The 19,486-nt window shown below is 44.2% G+C and overlaps 1 protein-coding gene across 1 annotated transcript in view; it reads right to left on the reverse strand.

Annotated features, from left to right (window-relative positions):
• The window catches only part of Hecw2 (HECT, C2 and WW domain containing E3 ubiquitin protein ligase 2), a 360,925-nt gene that overhangs the window by 185,099 nt on the left and 156,340 nt on the right, over window positions 1-19,486 (reverse strand). The window lies entirely within an intron of this gene.

The following is a 19,486-nucleotide window of genomic DNA, read 5'->3' on the forward strand; positions in this document are numbered from 1 at the left end:
GTTTTTTTTTTTTTTTGCCTTGAACTTGGTCTGGCTGAGACTTATGCTGAGGATAAGATCTTTCCTGCCCCTTGGGTTCATAAATATCATCACTGTTCATCATTTTGTTCTTCAGAGAAAAAAATACAGACATCATATTTGAAGAGAAAGTAATTAGTAACTGGCAACAGTGTATCTGGGTACAGAAAAACTGAAAGCAATGAGACTTTCAGCGTCACACTGTGGCAGGACCTGTTTACCAGTGTCACTCACAGGGAGCAGAATCTGACAAATAGAGTGCTTTAAATTTAGCCTAGGTTCTGGAAATGACACGGACTTAATTTCACTAACAGACACACCTTTTTCAGAGATCACAGCAAAAAGGGCTGGGGGGACAGGCCCTGCTGTGCAAGCCTGAGGGTGAGGAGCCATACCCTGAGCATCACGTGAGACAGCGAGGCAGGGTGCACGCTCCTGCAGTCTCACCACTGGGGCGTGGAGGCAGGTGGATCCTTGGGGCTTGCTGTCCAGCCCGGCTCGGCCCGCTCTCAGTTAAGAATGAGGCCTGGTCTCTAAAAACAAGTCAGAAGCAGGGGTGAAGTGGCTCACAGGGCACAGATACTTGCCATGAAGCCCGATGAACTGACTCAAGTCACCTGCTCCACAGTGGAAGGAGACACCCACTGGCTATAAATTGTCCTCTGACCTCCACACACTTGAGAGTGTGGGGGTGGGGTGTTGTACACACACACACACACACACATACACACACTAAATGTAATAATAGAAGCAACAACAATAATGTGAAGAACTGTAGAGAAAAGCATCTAACATGACTCATAAATACATGCATGTATGTGCACATACACCTGTACACACACACACACACACACAGAGAGAGAGAGAGAGAGAGAGAGAGAGAGAGAGAGAGAGAGAGAGAGAGAGAGAGAGAGAGAGAGAGAGAATAGAGAAATATTAATGTCAATCTGTTGTATCTAATCAGACCAGCATTTAAAGCATTCAAAGCAATCCTAATGCTCCCTAAGAAGAGGATCACACAGTCATGGAAATACTGTCCAGAACTAACCGGTCTCTGAATCTAGACTAGAAGAACATTCCAGTGCACCCCAAATGGGAGAAGAGGACATTAACATCCCTATGGAATTAACAAATCCTTACAGAATTTGCACTGGAAAGCAGGCGTTGGGGATGCAAGCATGATCACTACAGGCCATTCTACACTCTCAGCAGCGGGGATCTAGTTCACAAGCGACGATGACACCATATGCTGAAGGCTGTGATAACAATCCAACCAGATAGACAGACTGCGCTCCCAAAACCATGTGGGGTCCCAGCTCAGCGGTAGCAGAAGCAGTTTCTAATTACGGGCCAGATTCTGGGCTGAATTCAAGCAGGGCTCCTCAATTTTTAGAGGATGTTACCACCTCTAAAGGTGATGATTCTCTTTGGGACAGAAGAAATGTGATGAAAAGTAGGAAAGTGTGAGCTTTAGGAAGCAGCCCTGGCTCCACACGGGCCTCTGGAGGGTTTGACCTGACTCAGGTGGCACAGCCCGGAATCTAAAGAACTCATAAAAGGACACAGGGCAGGAGGCACCCCAGGCGAGCAGTGGCTCAGGGAAGAGGCAGCTCAGGAGGAGGCAGCTTTAATTTGAAACTCAGAATGCTTTGATGAGAGCCGCACTGGAAAGAGATGGCCCTGTGAGTTTATTGTGACCTCAATGTCCAGAGGGCCATGAAGGAGAGACTCATGGGAACCTCCTCATGGGAAAGAAGTAACTTTCTCAAAATAAGAAGATTGGGGAGAGGGGGTGCTATGCAGTTATGTTCCCAGTTCTTAAAAACATTTATTTTTACTTTATGTATATACATGCATGTGCCTGAGTTTATATGTACCACATGTGTGTAGGGGGGTTTACAGGTGGTTGTAAGCTATATGATATGGGTGCTGAGAATTGAATGCGGGTCAAATTTAAGAACAGCAAATGCTCTTTAATGCAGAGCCAACTCCCTAGTACCATAGTCCTAGTTTTTTAGAAAAACTAGTGTTAGTTTGTGAGGTCTGTGAAAGTAAAATACTACAAACTGGGTTTTTTTTTTTAAACACAAGTACAAATTGTGTATCATGAGTCACAGAAATGTATTTTTCGTAGCTGTAGAGGCTGGAAGTTCAAAATAGTGGTACTGGGAGGGTAGCTTTCTTCTGAGGGCCGTTGGGGGAAGGGGTTGCTAGTGGCCCCTCCGTTCTGCTTACAAACAACCCTTTCTGTGCACAAAAACCTTCCAGAGAAACCACTCACAGACGAAGGCCTGTCCTGATGGCCACCCTCAGCTTGCTTACTCCCCAAAAGAACTCCATCCCCAATTACAGCCACATAGCATGCATGCCGGGGAAGGAACACAGTTCAACCCATTGCTCAGGAACTGTACGGCATGGTTAGTTTACGGTCTCACTGTGGGGCTGGGATTTAGCCGCAGGACATACCAAGAGCAACACTTATAGCTGTGTGCAAATTATAAGCTCCAGGTTTCACGCAGCATCACCTGTGCAGTCCCAAAGAATCTCGGTACCACTGTTTATTTGATGCTTTTTAATTTCTACCATTTTTTTTTTCACACAGACACGTTTTTCTAAGTCTAATGGAAATCAGTACCCTTGGCCAACAGAAGACAATGCTCCAATTAACTATAGTACTATGAAACTCTAAAACGTTGCTCATAAATCATCCGAAATCCTCTCATCCACCTTCAATCAGCACAAAACGAGATTCACCAAAAAGACCCTTTGGACTTGGGACATAGAGAGACGACTGTCTAAATTGTCCCCGTCTGTCTACCTCGGATAAGCAGTTTGACCTGTCTGACTTCCTCTCTGGTTTCTACCATCAATCAGGCTAACAGCTGCCATGAGAATGACACAAAATAATATTGAAATATTTCTCTAAAACCAGCATCATTGGTAAGCTGGAGGCAAAAGCATAACCCCTTGCCCCACACCCTGATTTGGAGTGCTCTGCACTCTCTAAGGTTTTGCCCAGTTGCTCAGCTCAACCTACCCCCACCCCCAGCATGCTTCCTTTTTCTTAGCCTGACTTACTACTGGTCCCTAAAGGAATGTCAATGTTATTCTTAGGGGAAAGTGACCTCCTTCCAACCACGCCAGCTTCAGGCCCAGGACTGGGGCGGGGCCCTGCCCACGGTGCAAGCTGGCCATGATTGCTACGTTGTGGTTTCCCTGAGTGCTGAGATGCCTCCACTAATAAAATGTCATCCAAAAGTTCTGAGATGACCATCCCCCAACTTTCTGCTCTTGGCTGCTTTTGCTTCTCCATAAATAGTTCAAAGCGTGATGCCACATGGAGGCCTCTTCAAAAGCGGGTCTCTCCAGGGGACTTGAGCACAGATGCTGGTCGGCTCAACTTAGAAGCAGCAGGGCCAGAGAAACCGTGTCCGTTCTCCAGCAGTGCCTCTCTGTATCCCAGTTTGCTCAGCTGTGGTTGGCTCAACTTCATCTCTGACTTGAAGGTTGAACCCACACCCAAGCTCCATTCCCGCAGTGTCTCAATCTCCAGCTAGCAAACGCAGGCCCGGAAGCTGCACTGAGGAAGTTCTGCGGACACAACTTTTTCTCCCTGCTTCCTTGATAATGTTATCAGTGAACAGTGAGCAATTGGCCAGTGCCAAGTAGACCGCAGTGGCAAAACTGAGCAGTGCGTTGCTGGGAAAGAGGTAATAAAGGAAAACCAATGGAGTATACAGCCCTCAAATAAGGAACACTGATTTAAATACAGTAGCTTGGAGAATTTAACTAAAATCTCGATCTACTTATCCAGCCATAAAATGGAGTGAATAACAGCTCCGTTAAGCAAAAACTGGTTGTACACCCCACAGCATTCACCCCACCCCATTCTCAGTGACTTGGTGTATGTATTATCAACCCCACTGACTTCCAAATAGGACTTGAAGGCTCAGAGGAGCATTTGCGTGTCATATCCCCAGCGGGTTCAAGGGCTGGCTGTGCTGGTTTGCTGTGAAGTCTCTGAGAGGCCATACTTGGCAAAACACACCATAAGACTGCTTTAAGGGTTAAATGAGGCAGGATACATACATCATTTAGTTTAATACCCAAATTGAAAAGAAATTTACTTCAATGTTTCCCAGGGACAGGAGACATAGATTGTTGGTGCAGGGTGTTCAGCTGAGGCGGTTACTTATGGAGCTGATACTAAACACTTCAACAATGAGAATTAAAGCAACAGTACAGAGAATACAGCCAGCTGAACACCGACATCACTGGCTGACCAGGATCAAAGTCGGGTAGGAGTCAAAATACAGGCATGGTCTTCAAGCTGGAGCAACTAAAACACACCATTTTAAATAACAGAACAGGAAAACCAAGGACTGATTTGTGAGGCCAGTCAATGTATTTGGAACAAATGGTGTGAGGCGCGAGTAGGGCCCTGGCAGAGGAAACCTCCTGGGAATAAGAGCTGGTGTTCTGGCTGTTTGGGGGACATTGCACCTGACACCAAGCCAGCGAGAGGACAGAGGGCACAAGTGCAGAGCACCGTGGTCCTGGGGGATTTAGGGAGCTAGCTCCCCCGAGTGGAAAGAGAGGGCTCCAATCAATAGCGGTGAGAGATGAAATTTCCTTCTTAAACTGGCTCACCACAAAGAGAGAAGGAAAGGGTTAAAGGAAAGGAAATTCACAGAGGCCTGTATAGCTAAGGGAGAGTAAATAAGGAAGTTTCAGTAGAGAGGAAAAGACCAGACTGCCAGGAAACAGGGATCTAGGACAGTACCACTGGCAGAGAAGAGCCTCTCAGAGTAAGGTCAGGAAACAGGAGGCCACAGGGATGGGGCCTTCCAGGGTTACAGTGACTTAAAAGTGCATGGTGTTCTGGTAAATAGTTTGAGCAAGGGTTCTAATATTTGTGTATAAGAATTATACATACAAATGATCATAATGAGTGAGTTAACCCAGAAGCAGAAAGACTCAAATGGTATATACTCACTTATATCTGCATACTAGCCCAAGGGGCATGGCCACGAAAGCCTTCACTTACCAGGAAACTGGGACAGAGGTGAGGACATCCTATTGGGACTCTAAATGAGAGAAGCATGGGAGAATGGCAAAGTAGAAGGATCCAGAGGGTCCTAGAAACCTCCAAGTAGAACATTATGATAAGCAGATTTGGGCCCGGGGTCCCGCTCAAACTAAGGCACCAGCCAAGGACAATACAGGCGGTAAACTTTAAACCCCTACCCAGATCTAGCCAATGGTCAGAACATTCTCCACAGTTGAGTGGAGAGTGGGATATGACTTTCTCACGTACTCTGGTGCCTCACATTTGACCATGTCCCCTGGAGGGGGAGACCTGGTGGCACTCAGAGGAAGGACAGCAGGTTACCAAGAAGAGACTTGATATCCTATGAGCATATACAGGGGCAGGTAATCCCCCTCAGGAACAGTCATAGGGGAGGGGAATAATGGGAAAATGGGAGGGAGGGAAGAATGGGAGGATACAGGGGATGGGATAAACATTGAGATGTAACAAGAATAAATTAATAAACAAAAAAAAATTTAAAAAAGAGAATTATACATACACATACATATGAATGTTCCATATATAAAATCACCATTAACTTTCTCATTATCTTTTTTTGTTGTTATCTGAGATTATAATGAAAATTTTTTCTTTTTTCTTTTCTTTCTTTTTTTTTTTTTTTTTTTTTTTTTTTTTTTTTTTTGAGACAGGATTTCTCTGTGTAGCCTTGGCTGGCCTAGACTAACTTTATAGACAAGGCTGGCCTCAAACTAACAGCGATCCGCCTGCCTCTGCCTCCCGAGTGCTGGGATTAAAGGCGTGCGCCACCACACCCGGCTATAATGAAATTTTTTTGAAATAGTTCAGTTCATGGATACTTTTGGAAACTGGTCACAGAACTGGTTACTTCAGAAAACAGTAAATTAGGTCCATTACAGGCTAAAGGGAGATGAACAGGTTTACATTTTTATGGAAAGAAATTCCTGTAATGTATAAATCTTCATATAGCTCAGTCCCTTCTATGCCTAGAGCTCATATAATCAGACACTCAGCCTGGCACACTCACAAGCTAAGGAAGGACTGGGGAGACAGCTGAGTCAGCAAAGCTGGGTGGTGCACTGTGCACCTGTAATCCTAGTGCTCTGGGGGTGGGGGACCCTGGAAGCTTGTGAATTGGCAAGCTTCATGTTCCGTGAAAGACCCTGTCCCAAGGGAGAGCATGATGAAGAGAATAAGAAACCTAACACACACACACACACACACACACACACAGAGAGAGAGAGAGAGAGAGAGAGAGAGAGAGAGAATGAATCCCAAGGACTGGCACTGTACTAAAATGGAAATATAAAATATAAGTTACTCTTGCAAAATTAAAATCACCTAAAAAATAACATAAAAAACAAATAATCCCTTTTCTTGACATATCTCTCGGATAGAATGGCAATACACACAGATACATTTTGAAACCATGCTATAAACACTAGTAGGAAAAAAATAAGTTTAGTGAAATAAAATTAATGAAATCGATGGGTCTTGGTTTGCAAAGCACATCATCTTACTACCTGGGGTCTTCACAGGTGAAATGGTGAGGAGAGCAGAAAGGACACAGGCTCTCTGTCACAGGACAATGGTACAAACAGGGATGCTGAGAGCAGGGAGCCTCGAATTGCCCTGCATGGTGCCCTGAGAAGAACTGGGCCTCAAAAGTCTTCAAGCATGCTAAGAGTTCCTGGTAGTGCTTCCCTATTTTGAATGACAGGGTGGTTTTGGCTTCGTTGTGATGAACGCCGGCCCCTGACCATACCCCAGCTGCTTCTCTGGAAGAAAGCCTAGCCTTGAACTAGGTGCCCAGCCATCGGTCTTCCTAAGGTTTTCCAGGGAAAGTTCTGTCTGTGCTGAAAAATCACCTGCAGGGAGCAGTTCCAGAGGTCTCTAGAGGAGCTGCCCTGCTCTGAAGGACATTCTGAAGGTAGACACTAGGCTTTTTTCTTTGTTATTTTACTGAAAAACTTGCACACATTCCTGAACCTATGGAGTTCTCTGTTTCATTTGTAAAAATTACAGGGGTAGGGGTGGGGGGATGAAGGCAGACACACGAATGTGACTCTGTAGCAGAGTAGGCAATCCAAGTATCTTTCTAAGCCTAGAAACTCTAAGACTCTAAATTTTAAAATAAACTTCAAGCCAGGAATGGTTATGCACAAGTAATTTCAGCACTCACCGCAGGACTGGGAGGATTGCCCTAAGTCCTATCCCACCCTCTCGGCCAGGGGAAGAGAGAGAGGAGGGGAGATAAGAGAGGAAGGTGGAGGGGTTGGAGAAGAGAGACTCAAACACTCAAATTAAATAAAATAAATGTCAATGCAGTAATATATAATATTTAATGACACCAAATGGGGGAATAAAAAGTCCTGTACTTCCTTATCAGCCTTCAACTTCCTTAAATAATACAGTTTCCTTTCATTGGAGTGAAACTCCTGAGCAGGAAGAAGCACAAAGAAACACCCAAACAGTAGCTTAGCATGTTTTCATGTCCTAGAACAATCTTAATAGGAAATTTTGACAAGAATTTTTTTTTTTTCATTTGGCAATACTCAAGAAAGGAAGGAACCACATGACATTCAGAAAGTTCCGTCTTGCTTGGAATGTGCTAGACTGTAAGCTTGCTCAAACCAACAGGGATAATGGCTCAATGTGCACATCACAGTTCACCTTATTTGTTGCCTTTAAAAATCTCAGTGGCTGTCATAGGGATACTGTAGTTCAGCAACGGCCTGCACTCCAGCGTCTTCAGGTTTGGCCTTGCCAAGCAGATGGTGCAAAACTAAAGGGAAAGAAGCTGCGAGCCCAGCAGAAATCACCCCCTGGAGCAAACAGGATTGAGGGCATTTTAACATCTCTCCCAAAACCAACATTAACAGACTGAAGTATTTTGGGTTTGGGGGTTGTTGTTCTTTTGTTTTGGGATTGTAGTTTTTTCTTTGTTTGTTTGTTTGCTTGCTCTTTCGTTTTTGTGGGGAGGAAATAAACAGAATTTGAAATTTGATTTTAATTAAATTCCTCCTATTTGTTTTTTTATTATTTTACAGTACTATTTCTGCTGTAGGAAATCAACTCAAGGGTATTCTACTAAGTCAGATTTTGTTTGTCTGCCTTTCTGAGGTTTTGTTTTGTTTTGTTAACTTCTAAGTTTTTTGGTTTTGGTTTTTGAGGAGGTATTATATTTTTAACTCTTCAAAGAATTTGCTTGTTCAATAGACTGCTGTCCTTAGCCACTGTTTTGTTACAGTTTGTTACATAGATGATATAACTGGGATAATCCCATCCATGGAGACGACATCATCATCATCATCATCGTGAGCACCAGTGTTGTAGAAAATAGTTTGTGGACAGAATTAAATGTTGCTGACAATAAAGGAGCAGATGGGGAGGAAGTGATTGGACTGATTGAAAAAAATCTCAGGTTCTGATACACTGAGAGGCATTTGGAGGTCCTGACTCATTACTGCCTTTGTTAGCTCAATTACATAGGTCAAAAATTTAAAGGATAACCACTAACAGAATTAAACCAGAATGTCTAGCCGCCAAGAAAAGACTGAAAAAGAAGACAGAAATGGAGAGTAAAGAAAACCAATCCTTTCAATGGAGGCAGAAAAATGGGAGAAACTAATACCTGAAAGTATTGATAATGAAAGACAAGCAAGATGTAAACTCAAATGTGTCAGAAATAACAGCAAAGGTGAAAACACACAATCACCCAAGTTTAAAATGCTCATTCATGTTGCATGAACATCATGAACTTTGAGATGGTTCATGGAGCAGCTAAGTATGAATCAAGCCAATGAATAACTGAAAGAAAAATCAATGAAAAGATACGTCAAGGAAACTCTAACCCAAGGAAGACAACACCTCTAGTGATAACAAACAAATCTGGCTTCCAGAAAGGCATGAGGATTAATGCATTGCATTATAAATACACATTATAAATATAGGCATGCCCTGTGTTAATCCTTAGGAAATCCTTAGAAAAGTTTACCCAAATAATACCCTGCCACAAAACCAGAAACATAGTCAGCAACTGTTCTGTGGGTTGGTAAGGATATCAGGAAGAACATCTAAACCCCATGCTCATGTCATCTTAATTTCATGCCAGAATATTTACAAACATCCTGTGATGTCAACTGCTAAGACGCCTTCAAGAACTAGTGGTATGGGTGAGCACGGTGTGGGGTGCACCTTCGGCAACATTTCCAGAATAACTGAGTAGAGAGGAAAACAACTACCCTGATGAACGCACAGAACAATCTTATTTTAGTAATGCCTGCAATAACTGTGTTAGAGGACGCACTGCACAGAAGCTTCTTTGAATTCTAGAACACTGAGCAACACAACTTTCAAGCCTTACGCAGTGCCTGCCGACGTCTAACATGCCCATTTTGAATACCTGGATAAGTTCCCTGAGAACCAAATCTTCAACGTGCTATTGAAAGAGGATCCGCGACATGGTACCCGTGAGATGCTGTGAGGCCTAATTCTGCTAAGGGCTGCTTTGCCTGCACAGTGATGCTGTCGTTGGTACTGCCCTGGGATCTCTAAGCACCTTGCAAAAGGATACTTTCTAATTCCCAGCAGCCACTGTAGCAGTGCCCATACACAGATGTGTATCTTAGTTGCTTTTCTATTACTGTGATAAAACATCACGACCAAAGCAACTTATAAAAGAACATGTTTGATTGGAGCTTATGGTTTCCCAGTGTTAAAAGTCCATGACAGAGGATCAAAGGCATGCAGCAGGAATGGCTGAAGAGCTCACACTCGATCCGCAAGTGGAGTGCACACTGGGAATAACAAGAGTCTTTTGAAACCTCGAAGCTCACCTGCAGTGACACACCTTCTCCAGCCAACAGGGCCATACCTCCTAATCCCACCTAAACTGTTCCACCAACTGAGCACTAAGTACTCAAATATATGAGCCTATGGGGTTCTTTCTCACTCAAACCAGCACAGCATCTTAGGCTTTTGGACAAACAAAAGCACCGGACACACTGTTAACCTCCTACAGCAGAGACACAGCCTACTGGCCGGATAGTCACTCTCCGAGCTTCCCGACTCCCGGCAGCCAGGCGGCATCACGCTAACACTGCTGAACAGGAATCGGGACAGACATGAAATATATAACCTCTGTGCCAAAGAATTTGAGAGCCAGAGTGAGACTCTGCACCTCCTCCCGACTGCTCCCCAGAAAGGCCGTATGTTTGCGGTACGACAATGACAAGACTGTACACTTTGTAATCCAACAAGGGGAAATGAAAAGAACACAGTGGACTGAGTCCCTAGGAGACTGTATGAATCAAGCCTCTGCCACATGGAGGCTCTGGGCACAGAACAATACTGAAACACTGACTTTGGTTGTGTTCAGCCACTGAGGATTCAGGCCTAGTTAATTACTGAAGCATAATCTTACCTTGAGTAATACAATCAGGTGACAAAAAGTGACTTAGACAAGTTTTTTTTTTTTTAATTTCATATTCAATGCTTTTCCCCTCCCCACCCCAGGATCATTTAAATTTTCTTTAGGCTATGAACTAAACAACTTTTCTTTGTTCTTAATCATAGAAAAACATCAAAAGAGCATAAAAACAAACAAACAGCTACTCAGCTATGTTTAACTGCTATTCTGGAAACTAGATAACCAGTACATTAATTCTTTGCTCCATTTTATTGAATTTCAGATTAATCCAGCTTTCACATCATGATGGAAAGTGTATTGATTTAAAGCCTACATAATATTGAATTTTAACTACTCTACTATTGAACTTTTTTTTTTTCCTTTGAGACAGGAGACTTTCTATGGAAACCTGACTGGCCTAGAATGTGTTATGTAGATGAGGGTGGACTTGAACTCACAGAGGTCTGCCTTCCCAGTGCTGGGGCTAAAGGCATGCACCCCCACTCCAATGGAACACTCATATTTAAATGCTGGTATTATTTCTAGAGCTGGGTTTCAAAGAAACAGATTTAGTTGTCTGTGAGCAAATGTGGTTCAGTATGCAACTTTATCCCTTCTTGTGGACTCATTCTACAGCCTACGCTGTGGCTTCAGGCCACCAGTAAAAAATCATTTTATATTATTATTATCATTCATAGCAGCCAAAATAATGACAGCGTAGTCATTAACACCAGGCACCTGACAGACCCGCACAGTATCTCATCTCAATCACTTGATGTGGGTACTTTTCTTATCACTTTTAACAAAAGAGGAAGCTGAGGTTTTAAAAGGTTTTAAATAGTTTGTTCTAGGTCATTCGGCTACTTATTTCTTGTAGTTACAAATCTACCTGCTAGTCACAGCTTCTCAGCCACTGATAACTTCAGAGCATCCTAAAGTGTACTGTTTGTGATGTTCCGCATTTGACAGGCAAAGTCCGTTTTGTTGTTGCTGTTGTTGTTGTTGTTGTTGCTTTGTTGTTCGAGACAGGGTTTCTCTGTGTAGCCTTGGCTGTTCTGGACTCACTTTGTAGATCAGGATGGCCTCAAACTCACAGAGATCTCCCTGCCTCTGCCTCCCTGAGTGCTGAGATTACAGGAGTGCGCACCAAGCCTGGCTTCAAAGGCCATTTCTTAAGTTAATGCATGTTAGGGAGAAAAACACCTAATGCAGCAAACCTCTTCCTAACACTACTGCTTAGAACAAGGCCATCGTTGAAACTAGTTCTATACTTTTCTTTGTTTCTTTTTAGTATGTGTGTGTTTGTGTGTGCATGCGCATATGCAAGGACCAAACCAATGCCGTGTTCTGTAACTAATGCTATGGTCTGTGATGTGAGAACTTGTCTCTAGGTGACCCTTACTTCTCCCTGCATTGCTGGAGTGACCACGTACTGCCGTGAACTGCACCTGCCAGCAGTCTCCAGAGACTCCACCAGAACACTTAGATACAATCAGCATCCGATGTTCCTCTGAGGTTAAAAAACTTCCCCTTGAGATGCAGCCTCCACCCAATCTGCCTAAAGGTCGACATTCCTGTGACCCACAACCCTCACTCACGGTTTTTCCCCTTTATAAGCCCATCCCCCTTGAAGCTCTGCACCACTCTCCAATCTTGTTGCGTCAGGAAGGATTGTGGTCTGGTCCAAGCTGGAGCCCATAATGCAGGACCCTGTGTGTGTTGCATCGGTATCGAGTCCTGGTGGTCTTTTCAGGGGTCTCGCGATCTGGGCGATATACACTGTGTATCACATTCATGTGTGAGTGGATGCATGCATCACAGTGCATATGTGGAGGTCAAAGGACAAACTCGGGTGTCAGTTGTCCACCAAATACCTTGTTTAAGACAGGATCTCGTTATCATTTTCGGGCTAGCTGGCCCGAGGGGTTCTGGGGATTCTTCTGTCTCTGCTTCCTACGTCCCAGGCAGGAGCTCTGGGATTACCGAACTCACACCGTATGCCTGCCTTTTATATGGGAGTGGGGAACCCTAAGTCAGATCCTCATTGTTGCATGGCAAACACTTTTACCCACTGAGCCATCTCCCCACCTCACAAGTTTTCTCTTTTTCAATCAGGTGGGTTGTGGCACTAAACATGATGTCTTCCAAGCTCATCCATACCGCTACAGAAGAAAGAGCAGCTAAATGTATTCCATTGCCTGTGAATATCATATATTCTTTATCAGATGATGGGCATTATCTTAGGGTTACTATTGCTGTGAAGAGACACCAAGCCCATGGCAACTATTATAAAAGAAAGCATTTAATTTGGGCTGGTTTATAGTTTCAAGGATTTAGTCCATTATCATGCATAGCATGGCAGCATGCAGGCAGACATGGTGCCTGCTAAGAGTTTTACATCTGAGCCTGCAGGCAAGCAGGAAGACACTGGGCGTGGCTTGGGTGTTTGAAAGCTTAAAGCCCATCCCCCACCAACAAGGCCACACCTCCTAATCCTTCTTAAACAGTGCCATTCCCCGATGACCACGCATTCAAATTTATCAACCATTCTCATTCCAAACACTACAGACATGCAAGGGTTTTTCATTTCTTAGCCACTGTGAATAATGAGATGAGCATGGATGCGAAAATGTCTCTTAACAAACACGTCTTTCTTTGGCTAGAGAAGAAGTGATGTTTCAGGGTCTTATGTCAGCTGTACTTCTAGTCTTTAAGGTCTTCATGCTGTTTCTGGGAGTGGCCAGGACCGACTGCACTCACCATCACTCTGTACAAGTATTCTTTCTGCCTCAGCTGCTCATTAGCATTCGTTAGCTGACTCATCCTAAGGGGAGCCAGTCTGACGGGTGTGAGGTGACACTGTCATTACGACCCACATTGTCCCTCCCCATGCTTGGTGGGCTAAGTGCTTTCTCAGACACATGTCATCCAGCCTTGAAGATATAATCTATGTGCAGACACCACTTCAAATAGTCCAGCAAAAACAGTGATCAACTACTTATTTCCGGTCCATGCTGACAGAAGAAATTTGAGCCACATACAAAGTGCACATCAACAAACTCATGAATTAGTTCCCATGATTCTCTCTTGCATACCAAGTGCTTCTCAGTGGAGGTGCATTGACTCACATGCTAGAGAAAGTGTGCCCCCTAGTCACAGATGAGCGACAGCAGAGACCAGGATCCTGGGTAGCACCAGCCTACAGCACAGCGCAACAGCACATGCTTCTACTCATAATGCACCATTTCCTAGTTTTTAAGGTATGTAAAGTTGCCCACAAATGAGAAATGATAAATAGGACCTTTGAAGGGTTTTTTTTTTTTTCTTTCTTTTAATTATGGGGGTGGGGGTGGGGGCACAAGATCAAAGTTAAAGGGGATTAGATAGTGAGCCTGAAACTAATTTAATACGTCTGCCTCTTCTTTAAAGTGCCTCTACTCGGCTTTTCCAAGGAACCGAACGATGAGTGCTGCTGTCATAGCTTGGACATGAAATGTCCATGTGTCCCTCCCCCACACAAGCGTAGGCTGTGTTAGACATTTGGTCACCACCAGGCGGTGCTGTTTGGAAAAGTTATAGGACCTTTAGAATGTTAAGAAGTGCTGCAGGGAGTGGGTCCCTGGGGCGGGCCTTGGGGTTTTGGAGCCCAGTGCTACTTCCTGTTCACTACTTCATGACCCGTATGTTAGATCAGAAACCTCCCACATTTACCATGCAGAATAGGTCCCCTGGAACTGTAGGCCAAAATAGCCTCTTTTTCTTTTCAAGTGGCTTCTTCTCAGGCATTTTGTCATAGCAGGAGGCAGGTAACACGAGTGAGTTCTCCTCTGTCTTTGCACAGTAAGTATTTGTGCTTTTTGTTTCATGAGATGAGGAGAGAGCAGTGGGTAATGCTATCAAATGTGTAAGGGATCAATTCTGTATACCAGGAATACACCATAAACTCAGATTTCTGAAAACCACCCGCAAGGAAATTATGTCTAGATATCCCAGGGTATGTGTGAGATTTTTCTGGAAAGAAAGTAGAGTTAAGACTGTGTTTTTTGAGTACTGTGCTCACACTCAAAGTTTCTAAAAATAATGCTGTGATTGTTTTCAACTTTTTCTCCCTTTGTGGCTCCAATAGAGCCTAACTGCTGATTAATACACCTCTAGACATTTACTATTCTGTCCCAGGTTCTGTGTTTTCCCTTCAGACTGACACTCCTACATGTCATCTGGACTGAGTTGTACAGTGCCAAACATTATTAAGAATAAAACAAGACCTTACACTTTGGAAGAAAGTGTAAGCCAAGAGAAACACAATCAAAATGCTGCCTGTGCCAACAAGCCACACGTCACCAGTTAGATGGTCCATTAAATTCCTTCTCCTTTGGGACTTATTTCTATAGAGACCGTCTCTCTGTTCCATAAATAAAACTTGAAGTTGCTAGGAGACAGTCTAGCTTCTCGGGACACAACTGAAGGGGTGCGGTGGTTTGTTACCCAGCAGTAGAGAAAGCTGAAGCTATTTCCGACATACATGCGTTTGTTACAAAACTCAAGTTCTCAGCACATTTATTTCACAGTCCTAGAAGGATCCCTGTGCCTGTACTCTCAGCCTCTAAGAAGGCTCAGGAAGGAGGTCAATATTGCGTGCCTTCCTTTATTCAAGACAGACTCTTTCACCGAACCTGGAGTTCATTCATTTGGCTAGAGTGGCTGGATAGAAAGCCTCCAAGAACAGCCTGTCTCTGCCTCGCCCCCGGCCCCAATGCCAGATGCACACCACCACCTTTCTGACATTTACTGTGAGTGCTGGGTACCTGAACTCATTTCCTTGCCCACCGACCCATCGTCCCCAGATCTGTTATATTTAATATTAAGGTGTTCCTGAACATTCCATGATGTAGTCAACTACTGAAGCAAAAGCCTTCTTCGTTCCTCCTTTGAACGCAGTTGTTGAGAAAGCCTCTTGTGCCCTTTCTTGCCTGTCTTGTAGCGCTTTCAGCTTAGGGAAGGTAGCTAGCTACAAGCACACATAAGCCTTACCACTGATGATGTAGACAAGGAGTGATGCGTCCCTTCCATACACAGCATGAACTCTGGAGTGTCATTCCAAGCTCTAGCATTCGGTTCTATCATCCTTAGAGCTTTTCATTGTCTAGATAGATACCTCAGGGTTCATCATGGACAGAGAACTTTAACTTAGCACATCCTTTCTTTCCCTAGAGCCTCAAGAAAAGAAAAAGAGGAGGCTAAGAAATTCTGTTCTCATATGGACCCATCAAGGACCCTGGATAACCAACATAACCCTGAGCAAAAAGACAATGCTGGAAGGATTATCATTCCCAATATTAGGATATATTATAAAGCCATAGTAATTAAAAACAATATAGTACTTGAACAAAATTGGCATGTAGGCCCATGAAACCAAATCAAAGACCCAAGCATAAGTACACATCACTTCAGCCACTTAATATTTGACAAAGGTGCCAAAAATATGTTAGGAAAAAGAAAGCACCTTCAATGAATAGTGCTAGGAAACTGGATGTCCAGATGCAGAAGAAAGTAATTAGACCTGAATCTATTGCCTTGCGCAAAAACAAAACAAAACAAAACAAAACAAAACAAAAAACTCCAAATGGATCAAAACCTTAATGTGAAACCTGAGACACTGGCACTGATAGAAGAAAACACTGGCAATGCCTATGTCACACAGTACTGGCAGTACCCTATGTCACATAGCACTGGCAGCACCCATGTCACACAGCACTAGCAGTACCCTATGTCACACAGCACTGGCAGTGCCCATGTCACACAGCACTGGCAGCACCCATGTCACACAGCACTGGCAGTACCCTATGTCACACAGCACTGGCAGTGCCCATGTCACATAGCACTGGCAGTACCCATGTCACACAGCAGTGATGTCACACAGCACTGGCAGTACCCTATGTCACACAGCACTGGCAGCACCCACGTCACACAGCACTGGCAGCACCCATGTCACATAGCACTGACAGTACCCATATCACACAGCACTAGCAGTGCCCATGTCACATAGCACTGACAGTACCCATATCACACAGCACTAGCAGTGCCCATGTCACATAGCACTGACAGTGCCCTATGTCACATAGCACTGGCAGTACTCTATGTCACACAGCACTGGCAGCACCCATGTCACATAGTACTGACAGTGCCCATGTCACACAGCACTGGCAGTACCCTATGTCACACAGCACTGGCAGTACTCTATGTCACACAGCACTGGCAGCACCCATGTCACATAGCACTGACAGTGCCCTATGTCACACAGCACTGGCAGTACCCTATGTCACATAGCACTGGCAGTACCCTATGACACACAGCTGTAAGATAGGACTTTCTGAACAGAACACTACTTGCCAAAGAATTAATGCCAACAACTGACAAGTGGGACTTCATAAAACTAAAAAGCTTCCGCATAGCTAAAGAAACAAGTAACTGGGTAAAGAAGAGGCCCAATAAATAAAAGAGAATCTTTGCCAGCTACACATCTGACAAAGGGCTAATATCTTGAATATACAAAGAACACACACAGAGTTTAAAAAAGATTCATTTGAAAAAAATGGGCCTGGGACTTGAACAGAGAGTTCTCAAATGAAGACAAAAATGGCTAAGAAATTTTACACACACACACACATATCAGATCATAGTCCCTATGCAAATAAAAACATCTTTGTGATTTCATCACACCCCACTCAGAATGGCAAATATCAACGAAACAACTGACAACAAATGATGGATGGATTGTAGGTAAAGGAGATCATTCATTGTTGGTGAGATTGCAGACTGGTGCGTTCAGGGACTCAGGGTGGAGAAATCTCAAAAAGATAAAAATACATCTTCCATATGACCCAGCTATACCACTTCTTGGCATATGGCCAAAGGTTCAACATCCTTCTGCACAGATGCTCGCTCAGCCATGATCCCTGCTGCTGTCTTCACAATAGCTGGGAAATGGGAACAACCTAAATACCCCTGAGCCAATGATTAGGTAATGAAGATGTGGACCGTATAACATACGAATACTACTTAACTGTAAAGAAAGATGAAGTCATGAGCTTTGCATGTAAATGGATGAGATTTTTTAAAGGACCACATTGAGTGAGGTTAAGCACACGCAGAGAGACAAGCATCATATACACCCTCCCTTATCGGGGCGCCTAGCTCCAAATATGTAATATGGCAACTGCAGAAACCAGGAAAGTAAAAAGGGACAGTTGCCAGGAGATGGGGTTGGGGAGCAATAAAGAAGGGAAACATTGGGCACTAGCCAAAAGGCATGTCCCATGAAAGTCTTCACTTACCAGGAGATTGGGATAGATATGAGGGCATCCTACTGAGACTCTAGGTAAGAAAAATATAGGAGATGGGGAAATAGAAGGACCCAGAGGGTCCTAGAAACCTACAAGAAGAACATAGTGATGGGTGGATTGGGGCCCAGGGGGTTCTGGTCAAACTATTGCACTAACCAAGGACAATACAAGTAGTAAACATTGAACCCCTACTCTGATCTACCCAATGGATAGGACATTCTCAACAGTTATGCGGAGAGCAGAGACTGACTCTGACATGCACTCTGGTGCCTCATATTTGACCACTTCCCCTTGGTGGGGGGCCTGATGGCACTCAAAGAACGAATAAGCAGACTACCAAGATGAGACTTGATAGCCTATGGCCATATAGTGGGGGAGGAGGTCCCCCTCGGTCTTAGACCTAGGGGAGGGGAATAGGGTGAAATTGGGAGGGAGGGAGGGAGGAATGGGAGGATACAAGTGATGGGATAACAATTCAGTTGTAATTTGAATAAATTAGTAAAATTAAATTTAAAAAAAAAAGAAGGGAAGTAGCAGGGTACAAGTGATTAGGGAAATGGGAAAAGGGGAGGGGCTCTAACTTGGGAGGGGGAGGGAGAGAAATACCGACGAGGGAGGAGAGTAAAGTAACAGTAAGGATGTCTGAAAAAGTCATAGGAATCATACTATTAACCACTTAACACTGAACTTATAATCCACACAAGTCTGTATACATACATAGCTTAAACAAAATTTTCTCATCTGGGCTGATAACAGTCCCTCAAAGAGCCAAAGACCATCCACCGAAAGCCCTAACACTAGGCATTAAAATGCCGCCTTCTTTGAGTTGTTGGTCAGGGTTGTCCAAGAGATTCCCAACACATTACAGACCACTGCTATTTCCATTGGTTGTTCGACGCCCCTGCTAGAGATAGATGCTAAGTCCCTATTTCTGAAGATATGTACTTCAGACACAAGGCCCCCAGGTCTCTCCCTGAGCTGGAACTGACCTGAAAGCCTCCTCTCTGAAGACTAGCTGTCATGGTGCTGGAAGGTACTATGCAGGCTTCCAAATGAGGGCAGCAACCAGAAGTCCTTCCCAGCCGTGATGCACAAAAGTTATATAAATGGCCAGCATGGTGCAGTAGTGGACACGCATACCTTGGCTGTAACCAATAGCTGTCCAAGAGGGAAAACATACATGCCCTGAAAACTTAGCCAACGACCCAAGGCTACTGAAGTCATGGATAACAGAGGAGAGACTGTAACCACCAAATCGTTAACCCAGCATACTGCCCAACTACATTCTGACTGGCTATCCTTACACGCACAGATAAGCGTAGTCCTCATCCTTCACCAAGGAAACTTCTCTGTGCAACCGATGGCGACTATTACAGGAAATCACAACCAGTCAAAAAGGCAGCGTTGTGCAGCCCAGTCCCAACTAACACATCCACAAAACAACTCTCACACCTAAGGCTCAGGAAACATTAAGGAAGAGGAGGCAGAAAGACTGTAAAAGCCAGAGAATCAGGGGGTTTGCTGTGAGACTCTGTCTTCCAGTTACATTAGAAGCTACACGATAAAGTCTCACCAACATGACTGCCTAGACATAAGCTGAACACGGACAACAGGCTGAGGAAATCTCAGCGGTCCTAACCCCACAGA

This window comes from Acomys russatus, chromosome 12 (assembly GCF_903995435.1).
Source record: "Acomys russatus chromosome 12, mAcoRus1.1, whole genome shotgun sequence".
Classification (NCBI taxonomy): domain Eukaryota; kingdom Metazoa; phylum Chordata; class Mammalia; order Rodentia; family Muridae; genus Acomys; species Acomys russatus.